This window comes from Anser brachyrhynchus, assembly GCF_964034855.1.
Source record: "Anser brachyrhynchus genome assembly, chromosome: 6".
In the NCBI taxonomy this organism is placed as follows: domain Eukaryota; kingdom Metazoa; phylum Chordata; class Aves; order Anseriformes; family Anatidae; genus Anser; species Anser brachyrhynchus.
Window position 1 is genome coordinate 42,858,795 of NC_137700.1, and position 15,181 is coordinate 42,873,975.

The following is a 15,181-nucleotide window of genomic DNA, read 5'->3' on the forward strand; positions in this document are numbered from 1 at the left end:
TTTTCTGAAGAGCCACATTTTCCAACTGCCTTGCACGCACACACACACGCGCACACACACCTGCAAGGATACTGCAAACCACATGCAACTCCATGCCTTCAACTTTTAACACACTTCCCCAATTAAGCTATTCAGGGCTCACACTTAAATAGCTGTCCACAGCTGCTGCAAATTGATTTATCCCCTGATGACAGTCAGAGCTGCTGACGAAGTTGCTGGAGAGAGAGAGTTCTTCAATTTAGGTGTGGCTTTATTTCTTTTTCCTTTTCACACTGACTTCAACTTGCTTTTGCTTTATGATTAATGCACGTTTGAATTTTAGGACATATCACAATGTATATGTCACCTCCATTTGGTATAAATAATATTATTTCCTTTTTCCTAAACGGATGAATTAAAATAGGACTTTACTGAAGTAAATGAAACCTCCTTTTTAGGAGAAAAAGAGAGGACTGCTGAGACAACCTAATGTTACAGATTTTCTAGTGGCATCTTGATATTCGTGCTCTGAGAATTTACTGAAAATGTGTTTTTCAGATTGGAAATGACATATTTACACAGCCTATGGAAAGATGATGGCTTGTATTTGGTGAAAAAGTGGTATTTTCCTCTACTCACACATTTACTTTGTTAATCTGCAGACTCACCGATGCATCTCAGCATGCCACTGAGCTATGTACCATTTACAGTTTACATAAAGTGTTGTGGCCCATCCAACATAAACCTTCAATGAAAGATTATACTATACACAGATAATCTATAGCTCTCTCAAATGATCGCTTTATGATTGTGCATACAAAGAATACGCTCCTTCCTTATGTTTGGTTTGGAAAAAAAAACCACCTTCAGAAATGATTAATAGTAAGTGTCAGTGATTTGTTTTGGAGAGGGACTGTCTTCTTGTTATCATGGCCCCTTAACCTGGCAGGAGGATATTGATTACACGCAAACTTAACTACACTTGCAATTATTTCTCCGGAAAGGATCAACAAAAAAAAAGGAAAAACCCATGTTTCAAAATTAGAGATTTGTAGATATCTAAGAAGCATAAGGCAAAATAACATACAGATAAAGCAGACAAAAAACAATTATTTTTTTTTGTGCTAAATGCATTCAATATTGTTTAGGTACAACATATATTTATTTATTTGTTTATTTATTTTTTACAACAACAAAGGAAAGGAAAACAGGAGTTCTGTGAATTTGCACTACCCCAAAAGTCCTTGTTCACACTCAGGAGCTTGAAGGCTTGGGATGGGCCCCAGGTCACAACCCAAAGCCATAGGGGGTGAGGGCACTGGGATGGGGACCATGCACATTTTCTCACCACCCCATCCCTTGTGCCCTGCAGTTTCTCTCTTTTCTATTCATCTAACTTCCCGTTTGCATGTTTTATCCTCATACGGTCTCCTGGTTGGATGCCGGTGTTTACAGAAGTTGCTAATTGTATTTTATTACATTTTTTAAGTCTCATTGCCTAATGTTGGGCAAACAGCCTCTTCCTTCGGGAGCTGCTGCAGCTGGGGCCAGCTTCTGCGTGTCCTTGTGTTGTCCATCTGGGAATAGGGAAAGGGAAAATGATCGCCTGTACCGTGCCCGTGCTCTTCTTCTGACCTGACAGTTCCCTTGACTTTCAAGAAAATCCTCCTCGCTGGTTTGGTCTGAGCTCCGGCTGTCTTAAATCAGGGCTGAGAAAAACCCTGCTGAGCTAGCGAGAGCCCTAAAGAAAAACCCAATAGTTAATAGAAAATAACAACCTTTATGCAGTGCTTTTTATACTAGACTGTAAAATTTAATCGAGGGTTTTATCTTACTGTAGAAATTTGTATTTATTTATTTATTTTTATGAAAATACCAGGTAACATTATCATTTCTGTTCTTTACTTTCTTCTTTTTATTTTTATTTTATTCTATTTTTTTTCCTAAGTAATTTCTGTAGGAATTGACTGTATGTTTATTTAGATGTTTTCAGTAGTTATACCTAATAAATGCTGTAGGACTCTGAATTTCAAAGTCATTTTTTTTTTTTTTTTTTCAAGAGCTTTAGGAAAATACTTGAACCCTCATGAAGTTAGTTTCCTTACATCTGACTGAACAATGTCTTGGGAGGAAAAAAAGCCAACAAAGTATCTAATAATTTTAGTGACATTATTGAGGAACCCAGCCTCTGCTTCGCAGGGAAGGACAACAAAATTGCTTGGGCTGTGCTGGGGCATTGCTCCCTGCCCGGCAGGTTGGGGTGGGGACCTGCACCCCTGCCTGGGACTTTCGGGGGGACGGTGCCTGTAGGGCCGCGCTGTCTCCATTCACCCCCAGCACAGGTGAGAGGGGCTCGTTGCAGCCATCCCAGGGGTTGGCTCAAGATTTTGTGGGTTTTGCAACTCTTTGAGGTGTTTTCAGTGCCTCTGAGGATGAGTGCAATTAGCTTTCCAATGGTAAATAAACTAAAGATGGTTGATTCTGCCTTTCACAAATTTGTTTTCCTCACTTTCATAGGGGACTGCAGCCTGTTTACGATTTTCTCAGAAGTTCGAGAGTTGCTCGCGCTCAGTGACAAATTCTCCCCTCTAGGCAGTACAAGCAGGAAAAAAGGAGAAAAGCAAAGATAGTGGGAACCTGGAAATGGACAGTGAGTCTGCAGGGAAGGGAAAGCCCTCAGGACACCCAGGGGTTTGGGCTGGTTTCTGACTGTTTATTTACGCAATTAGAGCATGTAATTCCACAACAACAAAATAAAAAGCAGCAGCACAGGAGAAATCACAGAGAAGCACAACTGAACAGGTTGGTTACTGAGGGCTGGAGTAAAGCTCTGGAGAGCTTTCATGGTTGCAAAGTCAGGATGGCTTTGGCCACTCAACCCAGGTAGTCTTCAAGAAGCATCTTAAAATAGAGCTGAACACAAAGGATGGAGGTGACCACTGGAGAGCACTGAGAAAGTGCTTTTAAAAGCAATGGTATGCAATGCAAGACTTGCTTGTTGTCTTTATTTTAAACTCTCTAGTTAATACTTTATGTTTTTGTGTCTTTACCTAAATAGATAAAGCTTTCTTATTGTTTCAGCTTTTCAAATAACTCAGAGGGGTTAAAGAAAAAAGGGTAGAACTGCCACTGGCTTGGAGCTGCCAACAGGCTGATGTAGTATTTGGAGAAAGTCTTTTGCTTCAGGACAGAAGAGCAGTGAAAATGCTTAAAGTAGCACGTGTGGTGCATGGGGTTTGTAAGAGAGAAAAAGATACATGTAAAAAGCAAAATCCAGGTAAAAGAAAAAAATTAGTCTGGATAGTCAAAATAAAAGTGAGGTTATTAAGGTCAAGGAAAAAATTATTTTGACAACTATACAGCTGAGTATTGTTGGAAAAAAATGTTTTTTTTTGTTTTTTTTTTTTTTCCAACTCCTCGTGAATGCAACCCACCGCTTCTGCAGGCCAGTCATCAGGAACTGATCTGGGATGATAGCAGCACATCCCTGGCATGGCTGTACAAATAATTTCAGTAACATTATATATGACCAGTGGGAATGAGGATGCTCCAGCTTTCTGTCTCCGTGCGTATTTCTATCATGTCCATCACTGCTGTATCTGGTGTGTGAGATCTAATCAAGTGCATTGCATTAAAGTAAAGAAATAGGGTGAGCAATGGCCCAGCCAGCGGGGCATACCCAGGCAATCAGAGCAAATGGTCACCCCACACCAAGACTTGATAAACTGCAAGAAGTGGAGAAATGGGATTTTTTTCCTTCCACAACACCTAGGTAAAGCCTTTATGTGTGCGTGTGCAAGCGCACAGAGCATCGTGCAGCTGGGAGAAGCAAGGACAGACCCCAGTGCTGGGCAGGACACATGGACAGAAAGATTCTGTGCAATGCAGACCCACTGGGCTGGGGATTGGGAACGGCTGTGGAGTGGATCCACACGGTCAAGGCCAGGCATTCGCCCAACCACCCTGCAGCAGGGCAGGCAACTGGGCAGGGAGCGAGCAAGATGCACCAGGAGGAGGTGCGAGTGGAAGGGACTCCTGGGTCCTCCTTCTCTGAGAGGATGGATGAGAACAGAGTGAGCCTGGGAAGGACAGTCAGGCTAGGTGCTGTGGACAAAAATATTGTAAAAAATTACAGAGAAAAATATAGCTAAGAGTAGGGAAACTAGGCAAAGAGTAAGGTGGAAAAGAAACTGGAGTTTTCTAGCACTGAGTTGTCAGACCTAGATGGAGTACTGCAAACGAGAGGACAAGCAGCTGCAGAGGTACAGACATCGCTGCTGACTACCAAAAAAAAAAAAAAAAGGAAGAAAAAAAAGATTTAAAGAAAGCAAAAGCCATGATTCTTATTGTCATAAATGAAAGAAGTTGTGATGAGCTCATCTCAGCTTTCAAGATCCTTGATCCATCCTGAGATGCAGAGGAAGGAGCTGCTGGAGCAGTTTGGGTGTTGTATGCACAGGGCGCATAAGGACGGGGCCTGTGTCTGTCAGGCCCGCAGTGAGCACCTTTCCTGATACTAAGCAGAGGTAATAAGTTTGTAATGACCTAAATTCGTTTAAGAAACAGAACTACTGGTTTATATATTCAGGTCAATAGCACTTTCCCCAGGTTTCAATAATCGGATCAATTATCTGAATCCAATAAAATCTTATTAAAGGAATTCAGAATTATCTTTAAAATAGCTGGCCTTGTAGTCCCTGAGTAGGTTACAAAAACTGCTATGAAGAATTACTGTGACCTACTTTCTGGGCAGTACAGATATCATTATCATATCAGAGGTGCAGCCTGATAAGGCTACATGACTTCCATCTCCTCTTGAAGGTAGTTTGGGAAAGAACGAGCGAGAAACTTTAATGTAGGTCCCAAATTAATTTTATTTTCATAAATATGAATAGAAATTAGAAAAGTCAAACTCTTGTATGTGAGACAGAGCTTGCATCATGTATTGTACACGTAATAGCCAGCAGCATGGGTGGGCGTGAGTTCTTGCTGCAGGTCCCAAAAACTTGTTTGGCCCTTGACCGTGCAAAACTTCACATAAGTGCTGGAATGGCAAGGCTGAGGAGGAGCTGACAGGTATGTTACAAGAGCCAACAGGAAACCTTTCAGCCTTGTTTAGGCTGGTGAGATATTTGGTTATTGTATCACGTCTGAGAAAATAGCTTTGCTAAATGCCTCCTGGCATTTGCAAGCTGTTCTCTGACACGTGTGGATCTGGACACGGAATAAGCTGGATGGGGCTTTCTGACAGGAGCTCAGAGGCTCTGCAAGTGTCCCCGCAAGGCCCTTTTTGCATCTTTGATACATCTGTGGTAAACCTGGCCTCCTGACCGGGCGCACTGAAAAGCTGTGTGTGCTCAAGGAACATCCTTTGCTGCTCTGGGGCTAAAGGCTGGAGCTGTGAAAGGCGGTGGGCATCTCAGCTGGGACTGCCGAGACGGCACTGGCAAAGGCAGGCAGCGCTCGCTTGTTGGATGGGGACACCAAACGCTGGTACAGCCACCGGTTCTGGGACGTCCCTGGGGACACACACCTCCACGCCTGGCATGGGCAGCCAGGAGGGATGGCTCCGTTTCATCACTTAATTAGAAAACATGCGGCAATGGGAGCCCGCGCCATCGGGCTGCTTTCTGCTTTGAGAGCGCAAAGAAGCAGCGGTCCCAGCTGCTGTACGCCGGCCCCGGTCGCGCAGCCCAGCCGGAAGAGCCAGGCCTCCTCCCTTCAAACCGGCCGGCTTTGATCTCCCCGTATCAAACTGGCTGCAGCCTCCATAGGGTGGTGGGAGGCAGCAGGCGCCGCGGCAGCGTGCGGCTCGGGGCACGCACCTTATCTGCGCGCCGTGCCGCCAGCCCCCCGTCCGCCGCGTGACATCAAGGCAGGTCCGACCGACTGGCGCTTTAATTAGGAGGCTGAAATTATAATATTATGTTCAAGAACAAAGAGTATCCGAAGAAAAAAAAAATATGTGCCGCATATCTGACAAAGATAAATTGGATTATTCAAAATATTCCTGATGAAATGTTACATTTTGCAACTAATTATCAATCTGTTTTATCTCCAGACCAGCTGGGCATTTTTGTGCATGCAAGACCTGCCTTACCAATGATCTTAAGATGTCACTGTAGCGTTTACATCTTTTATTGCAAGATTTAAATAACTAGGAAGTAGCTAATGTAATTCACTGCTGAGAAGAAAGGCTAGTTAGTTGAATGCTTTCCAAAGTGATCTTCTCCTAATGAACTTCTTTGGACTGTGAGTAATGAGGTTTTATTCAAATAATGTTTAGGAAAGATTTTCAGAATGTAATTTTTAAAGAAAGAACAAGATTTTCTACATTTAAAATATCTTTATTAATCCTTAACTGCCTCACGCAGCATGAAAGCATTGTGAAAATTTGGTATTGTTCCTTCTGAATCCTACTTCTGAGATTAACAGGTTCTAGTTGCAATGGAGCTGTAGAAATCAGGCAATTAGCTCACAAACCTTCAGTGATAACTTATGAATTCCAGTCTGTCATGATTACAATGCCATTTTGCTGTTGAAGCACATATTGTTTAGGTATATATTATATATTTAGGTATATTTATACACTGTAGTACATCGCTCACTCAATCCCTAGTCCAATGGCATACCTACCAAGCAGGGGCTTTACTATCCCCACTGCAACTTGCCATTTCGAGCAACTATGCCTGGATTAATATACTGTCATGCAATTTTCTTGTTTATGTGATTCTGTGGTAGTTTTGAACCGAAATAAGAGAAAATACCAAACAGGTTAATTTCAGTAGCAGATTTCTGCAATATTTTGTACTCTACCTTAGTTACTTTATGAAGCAAGAAGTTTTGCTGGACTTGTTCTGGCAAATAAATATTGCTTCTGAAGGACTGAAATGATGGGATGGTCAGAAAACAAAACAAAACAAAACAAACAAAATATAAAACCTCTGAGCTGAGTTTTGATTGGCCAGTTACTAGGGAGGAGCAACTCTAGATATATTTGAACAAGCCCCCCTGTTTTTCATTAACTAATGAAGAGTAATCATTGGACACGAGCTCATCCTTCAAAAAGGTCAGTTCCCACTGTGTAAGGGAACCTGTGCAATTCACAGAGTAATTATGTATTTCTGAAGCTAGCTTTATTTACATCAGAGGATCAACTCAAAAAGAAGAGCTGAATTCCAGATCTTTATTCTTCTTTTGCTCTTACCTCCCGACAGTTAAATCTCAAACTCTGTGCTCAGCTTGTCAGAGTTTTCCCAAAGTAGGAACTGAATAAGAAAGTAGCTTTTAATCTTTTGGGAAGAATATGTATTTTTTTTTTTTCACTAGATAATTCTTTCTCATTATTGATTTGGGGGCAAATCATAGTGGTCTTACTTGTGTAAACACTCCGTGCCCACACGGTGTGGTAAGTGGGTTGAGCAGATCTCAGGAAAGTCCAACAAGACCAATCTGTTCCCATGGCTGCTTGGCAGTGCGGTGGGCGACAGCCATCAGATGTTGGGTGCTTGGCTGGGAGACCTGGGCTGGAATACAACTCATCTCCTGCAGCCAGGTCAAAAACTTGGAGCATTCAGCCTGTGGCACATGCAATAAAACAAAATCAGTTTGCTCAGCTCATCATTTTTTTCCCCTTTCCTGCAGAATAAATTGTGTCCCAACCAACCGTGTTAAGTATTCAGAACAGCTTCCACCCTGTTACATAAACAAATGCTTTCTGCCCTTTTAATCAGGGTCTACCTAAAGCCGCTCATTACATTCTGTATCCTTCCATGTGCTACTGAGGCCTGATTCTGCAAAGGACCATATGCTTGCTCAGAGGTGCTTGGCACACTTGCTTTCTCCCGAAATGCCTGTGAGATGAGAGGGGTCAGCATCCGGCAGGATCTGGCCCTTGCTTTGCACAAAAATCTCGTTCAGTTTGAATGTTTCATGATGTATGTTTAAATAGTCACAGCTAGCAAAGAACTTTGATGAGGCAAAGGGGTAATTGGATTTTCTTGTTCTATAATTAAAAAGGTATATATTACATCCACATTAATACCAAAAGAGTTCATCATGATCAATGTTATTACAATGAATACCAAAGGATTTAACAGTGATTGGCCACTTAGTTTAAAGGGTACCTGAAATCATTAAATTGTTTGCTGGAGGGCTTATGAAGGCCTATTGGATCAGTTGTGACTAAATTTTTTTTTACTACTGGCCTGCAATGTAAGGTTTACTCTTTCAAAGTAGGAGCAACAGGATAATCATTTTCCTTTATTATTCCCTTATTGACTTCCAGTTAATTTTAATCTTTGCATTAACTGACCTCTATTACGCATGCCATGTATCTGATTACACTGTCAAGGTTGAGACCGGAAAATGACCTATTGCACCAAGTCAATTGTCCTTCACAGAAGCCCTTACTGTTAATCAAGAGAAGGAGATTAAAGGAGATCAGAACTACCAGCCTGAAGAGCATTTTGAGTTTGACTACAACTTTCTACCAGTGCGCGTCTTGTCCTAGAAAAACAACAAAACAAAACAAACAAACAAACAACAACAACAAAAAAAAACAAACACAGAGAAATATACACTATTAGGAGCAGGTTCTGCTGAGATCCTATCAGGGAGAAGTTCTCAAGGTAAGGTTACATTTGCAGCCTGAGCTCTACCCTTATACATTTTAACAGATCTGCAAATTCCTAATTAATCTATCTCATTCTGGTTTTTGGACAAACATAAAGTACATTATTTTTTGCAATCTTAAAATGCTCATGTTTAATATTTCTCAATTCTACATAGGTATAAATTAGTTTAATTCCCTCTTAGTATGTTGCTCATCTTAGGTGGTTTTATAGGCTATATTTGATTCTTCACCAGCACAGGAATGTTTGCCCACACCTGGAGCCAGCTATTCAGTCAGTGATGGCCTTTGAGCAGGACCTGAGCCTGTAGAAATCTTCGTGTTAAAGCAATGACACTATTTTTTATCACAATGTGCATTTAAAACAGGGTTTTAGCAGGCTGCCTTCCCGCATGAGTGAAACTCAGAATGTAAGAATGAGTTATGCATTCAGAACATGTGATACTTAAATATGTGGACTTGTTGTAATAAAAGCCAGTTTTTGTCACAGTGTTAAGTAACACACTATTTGGCTGAATGTTATTTTTTTCTGCTATATTTCACCGTACTATTCCCAGTTATGCAGTGCTAGAGTAATTCCAGAGAACCTTTTTCACTGTCATGAAGAAAATGTAGAGTACAAACAAATGAAAACAATATAACGCTACCTCAGTTTATTGTGGTCACTCTCATATTAATAACCATAAATAACATAACACTGGTGTTTGTAAATGTCTCATTTTTAAACAACACTCTGCTTCCCTGCAGAATTCTGCTATTTCTTGGCTCGGCTCTCTGTCAGACCATTTCCAAAAAAATCTTTGCAACATGGAAGAATTTTCCTGGAGAAATTTTTAGATGCAGCAAGGAAAATAGATGGAAGAGTTCATGAAAATATAGTCCTCTTGGTCCTACCACCTTCTCCATGTGAGTTATGTTATTGAAAAACTGTCAGGTCCTCAGCAGAAGGGTGATTTACTAATAATCGGAATACCTTCCATTGGTTGTGTGTCAAAAGCATTGGTACCTTTTATTTGAATGGAATTGTCACCGACAATTCTTTTACTGACTTAGAGTTATTGTTTGGAGGGCTTTAAAAAAAGTTCTTAAGCTTATACAAAAAATTCATGTTTTTAGCTCTTCTGAAATGTCCTTGTATTCATAATAATCATATTTATTACACTTCAGCGCTTTGGAAATGCTTCCACAAGGCACAAGTATGTTGTTGTGTTGCCTCTGTTACAGGTGAGTGTGTCAACATTTTTCTTGACAGAACTGGGAAACATTACTGAGCATCAGAACCCAGAGGGATGATAAATAGGCATGTCAGTACTTAACACTAACCAAAAGCATTTGAGACCAGACTGAACTAATTTTACTAGTAGTTAGTGTAATTAAATGTTTTCACCAGGATGGAAAGTCATGGTTTGATTTTGAAGCAATTTGCTTGACAAATATCAGATGTTAAAATAATTAAGGCTTAACCGTTTGTATTTAATCTCAAGTGAATCCATGAAAACAACACTCTAAATTATATCATATTCATATATTAATTGACTCGTAGATGTTAAGACCTACAGGGACTGTTATGGTCATCCAGTCTGGCCTTCTGCATAAGCAGTCATGGAATTCCACCAAGGAATTCATGCATTAAACCTCTATTTTCAGAACAAATCCATAAAAAATAAAAAGATTACAGTAACTTTGTAGCCATTGTAATCCTATTAGATAGAAAATCTGTAGAAATACAGCAGCTCTAAGGTGAGCATGGAAAGATAAGTTTTGCACAGGTATAAAAGGTATGGAATTATTCCCCAAACTTTTGCAGTCCTGTTGAAGTGATTTTTAATAATACAAAAGGGGTAGGCATCAAAGCCTTTTTTGTTTGTTTGCTTTTTTGTTAGAGATGAAGTAAGGTTCTTTGTGAGATTCTGAAAATCATAAAAACTAGCTAAAAACAACTTGGTTTACAGTCCACATCCTGTTTTAGTTCTTCACCCAATGTGTTAATAGTGCTGTTGTATTATTTTTATGGTTTATCAATCACAGAAAAACTTCGACTTGAAATTGAGGTTTGACTTTGTTGTGTTTCAGACATTTGTGTTAATGAAGTTAGGTAAATAATTTTACTGTGTTTCAGACATTTGTGTTAATGAAGTTAGGTAAATAATTTTACTGAATTACCTTTATGAAATTCAAATTGGTAGTTATAAAATACAGTAGTGTTAATTTATTCTTTTGATATAGAACACCATATTTTTCATGTGGTAAATCTCAGTGATGTCAGTTGTTTAAATCATAAATTGCTTTGTACAGGTGAAATTTTGGTAAAAAGTTTATTATATTGCATTAGATTATCTTAATACATTTTGAAACTTTACAAAAATAATTCTGAAATTATTGGTGGCAGAAGTTCTGAAATTATTGTTGAAAAGTAGATACATATTGTGCCTAGAAAGCAAATACACTAATGCATGTTAAAAAAAAAGAAAATACTGATTTCTCCCAAAACATAACTGTTATGAGAGTTTAAAATTTTCAATTTTCATATCATATAATCTTGTGTACATTATTTTACCTTTGATAATTTACGGATGCAGAAAACTGTGTCCTTGAAGTTAAACAAGAAGGTAAGTTTGTATAAAGTCAGAGACTTAATATGGTCAGCTAATTGCTAGGTCACCTATTGAAGTCTAATATATTCTGAACTGGTTTGGGATGTATTAATAAATACACTAGGAAGAAAAAAATAAAAGAAAATTAACCTCCTTCTAGCTAAAGAATCCAGTAGAGTTATTGAAATGATCTTTTTGAAGACCTACTTTCAAACCTTATTTTTTTTCCCCCCATATCTCCAGCCTAAACAAAGCTTCACAAGCTTGTACAGTTTGTTTAGCTTTCCTGTGAGCTTGTTGAGCTTATTTTCAGTGTAGGGGATCCCAAGAGCATTTAGCTTTTATAATCAATTCTACATGTACTAGCTTATTCTTAATATAAAAATGGCTGGTTGGCACATAATAATGTCAGTTTATTGGGATTCAGGTCAATGGCAGTATTTGCTCTCTAGATAGGACAGTAACCTCCAAAATACTATGACATTCATTACTTTGATCATTGTGCTTTATGTATACATGCTTAATAGAACAGGATTAACTAAACTCAGAACTGCTTTTGCTCTATCATTAAATTCTGTTTGGAAAAATAGTTTTGTCATGAAAAAGCCACTATCTACTTTGATTAGACATATAAGTTGCACCATTCTTCAGATCTTCCAGGCAAATTGAGAGAGATTTCAAAAAATATATTTATGTATCTTTATGACTTAAATCACACCTCATACATTTATACCTTTTAAGACTCAGAGCATATGTTCCTTTTCTAAGATGTATAAGGACGTATACCTTCATTTTCCATAAAACATACCTTATTTTTACAAGTCTAACAGATACAGTGTGGCCAGTTACAAGGCATCTTTAAGGCAGTCAGCTCTGCTTGTTCTAATCAACTTGCTGTATGAACGGGAGCACCAAGGGATTGGCAAGAGTCGGGAACAGCGTTTAGCACTTTGCTGACCTTGAGTCCACCTTTTCAAAACTCCTTCTGGAACTAAGATTTTTTCCAGCCATTTTCAAGTGATTTCTTCCACTTTCTCCTGAGACTAAAACACTTGATTGACCCATGATGTTAAGCGAAATTCTTTCAGTGGAAAAGAAAAATTGTAGATACACCTAGACATGAAAATATTCATGAACTTTATTTTGGTGGCTATAATTTAAATCTTCAAAAAGGTTTCAACATATCTAGCATCTGTCTAGACAACCTAACACGTATTTTGGAAATTTTTTCTATGAAGGAAGACATGGAAACAAAAACACAGATATATGTATAAATAGTTAGATATTGAAATTTAATAGTACGATTTTAACTTTTTTTTTTATAGTATGATTTTAACTAATAGTATGATTTTAACTAACCTAGCCTTGTACATACTGCAATTGTTATGTGTGACAACCTTTTGTCTCGTTTGAGAGTTGCTAATAACTGGAAAAAGGTTACTGAGAACTTCTGAAATTACACCAAGTAGAAAATGAAGGAGTGTGAGATTTTATTTTTATTTTTTAAATAAAAGCTTTCATAGCTGAGATCTGAGATCACAATAAGTTATTTCTCATCATTCTTTAGAAAGAACAATGGAACTGAAGTTTATACCATGTGTATACCTATAATAGATAAATCTCTGTCTAAGGGGTACCTACATGATACTGCAAAGAGTCGTGGTGATTGGAGAAAGTTGGAGAAAGTTTGTATTTATTGCACAGAAGTCACAGTCATGCCTTATATTCTTTACTAAACTTGGTAGACTTTGTGTGGCATGGAACCAAAAAGCAATGAACTCTGCTTTAAACTGAGGACTAGTCCATGCTGAATAACCTAAGTTGCAGAAATGACTCTCATGATTGATCTCTTTTCTAACAGTGAAATTAGAATAATCAGTTTCAATAAAGGAAAAGCAAGCAAAAAAAGCACATTTTTCATATTCAAATCTTGACATTATTTTGATACATTTACCTATTAATTATTTGTTAAATGACATCATCAATCAATATAGAAGACATATACCAAGAAACTCTATAGCAGTGACTTTGTTAGCAGCTGTACTGTGGATAATTGTGTTTCACACCACGGTACCAGTTTACTCTCTTCATTCATTAGAAAGGAAGTTTTGGTGCTGAAACAAATCAAAATAACATCCAAAGGTGCAACTTAACCACACTGAAGCAGAATCTGGAATCTCATTTTCTAAAATTCTGGATGTTCAAAGGTTAAACTTTCTCTGTACATTTCCCCTCATTTCTCTTTACAAATATTCCCCTGTCACAGAAGTAGCTTTTGCTTGTTTTTCTGTGCAAAAAAATGGACCAAACACTGAACTAATCTAACTCCAAGATGAACACTTGGGAAGAAGATATTTAAGGTTTTATTTCTTTTAAAAACTGTGTTTGAGACTTCGTATTTGTTTACTTTGGATAGTTATCTTGGACTGATAAATTATTTGTTGCTAGGTATCCATGGCCCAAAAATTCAAAGTGTATGGCTTGCCATCGGCCTCTGGGTACTAGTGAACTGCAGTGTTAATTTTATTGGTCATAGGGATTTCCTCCTTCTGGTCACTTTTCCATTGAAATAAACAGTGTAACACCTAGGACCCTGTTCAGCCCTCAGCTGCACAGACAAGATCTCTTCTGCAGCACATAAAATGCAGTATGGCGTGTACAGTATATGTAATTTACTTTTACAGGCTGAACTGTTATTCTCTAATCCCCTTGCTCTGCTATGTCAGAAAGCAGGACTTGATGGTTTGTCTGGGTTTCCATGTTATAGAGGTGATACAGAGGGTCAGTAAAACAAACAAATGAAAAAAAAGCAAGTTGGAAAGTTGGAGAATAGTTACATGCTACAGGCAAGTTCATGGTAGTTGAGACAAGGATAACTTTTGTAGCTTAGGAGACAGTCCTATATGCATTCCAGCAACAGAAAAGGTTTCCAGTTTAAGAGCACATGGTACAAAAATCTGTAGCCTTTGGTATGTTGTTTAATCTGGTTGCTCGTCTATAAACTGAGAATATTGATTCTTATCTCACACCATCTCCTGTGAGGTTTAAAAGTATATATAAAGCACCTATAGATCAGTATACTCTACCGAGACGCTTTAGAAGTGCAAAGTACTTTTAAACGGTGCCGACGTATTCTATGAAGGTTTGTATTGGAGGGTAACTTCATCCAAAGATACTTCACTTTTTATGGAGAGGATGCTTGGGGGCTTGCAACAATGCCTTGCAATGGAGCTAGCAGCATCTACTAGAAAACAGAATTGGAAAAGTCAATTCAACTATTACTCAGGTTGAGGTTGCATTGTTATACCTTTAGTTGTAATTCTGAGGAACACTCCAGTTGAATGCAGACTTTATTAATGTGCATCAGTTATCCATACACTGAGTCAGTCAATGACTACATTGATCCAGTCCTGTGTTTTCTTTCAGAGAATTCTACAATGAGGCAATAGAAATCATTAAGACTTGTGATATTGAAATCCTCTTGGTGCTGGCAGACATGGAGCTCACATTTCACATACTGTTGCTGCATCGCAAGGGCAGTCATGCCTAGAATTTTGAGTTAAAGCTTTTATTTATACTTCTGTTGAGTAAATTTGAACATTCCCCCCCCCTCCCCTTTATTTTCCACTGAGATCATGTGTACGTAGCATGTCATCCATTTCTCATGTGTTGAATGTGATACTGGGTATGATGTAAAACTAGTTTATTGCTTTTATGCTCAATTTCTACTTATTGGAACCCACTGAGAAAGGTCCTAAAGATCCTTCTTATATCTCCCTACAGTCTAAGAGTGTTATAATGTTATAAGGATTACTATTTGCAAGCTTGATTGAAATGCATAAGTTTGAACATATATGAGAAAAGCTGGAGCTTGCTGGTAAACGCCAAAAATCTGCCTCTGAAACCTGGCGAAGCTCTTCCAAAAGCTTAGAACCTCATTGTTGTGTGGTTTCCCCTTCATGAGGACTCTGACCTT

The 15,181-nt window shown here is 38.6% G+C and overlaps 1 long non-coding RNA gene across 1 annotated transcript; it reads left to right on the forward strand.

Annotated features, from left to right (window-relative positions):
• Positions 1 to 188: 188 nt before the first annotated feature.
• LOC308197324 lies at positions 189 to 9,525 on the forward strand. The gene is made up of 3 exons (XR_013952815.1): positions 189 to 242; positions 3,425 to 8,609; positions 9,359 to 9,525. It is a non-coding gene; the product is annotated as an uncharacterized lncRNA (long non-coding RNA).
• The last annotated feature ends 5,656 nt before the right edge of the window (positions 9,526 to 15,181 follow it).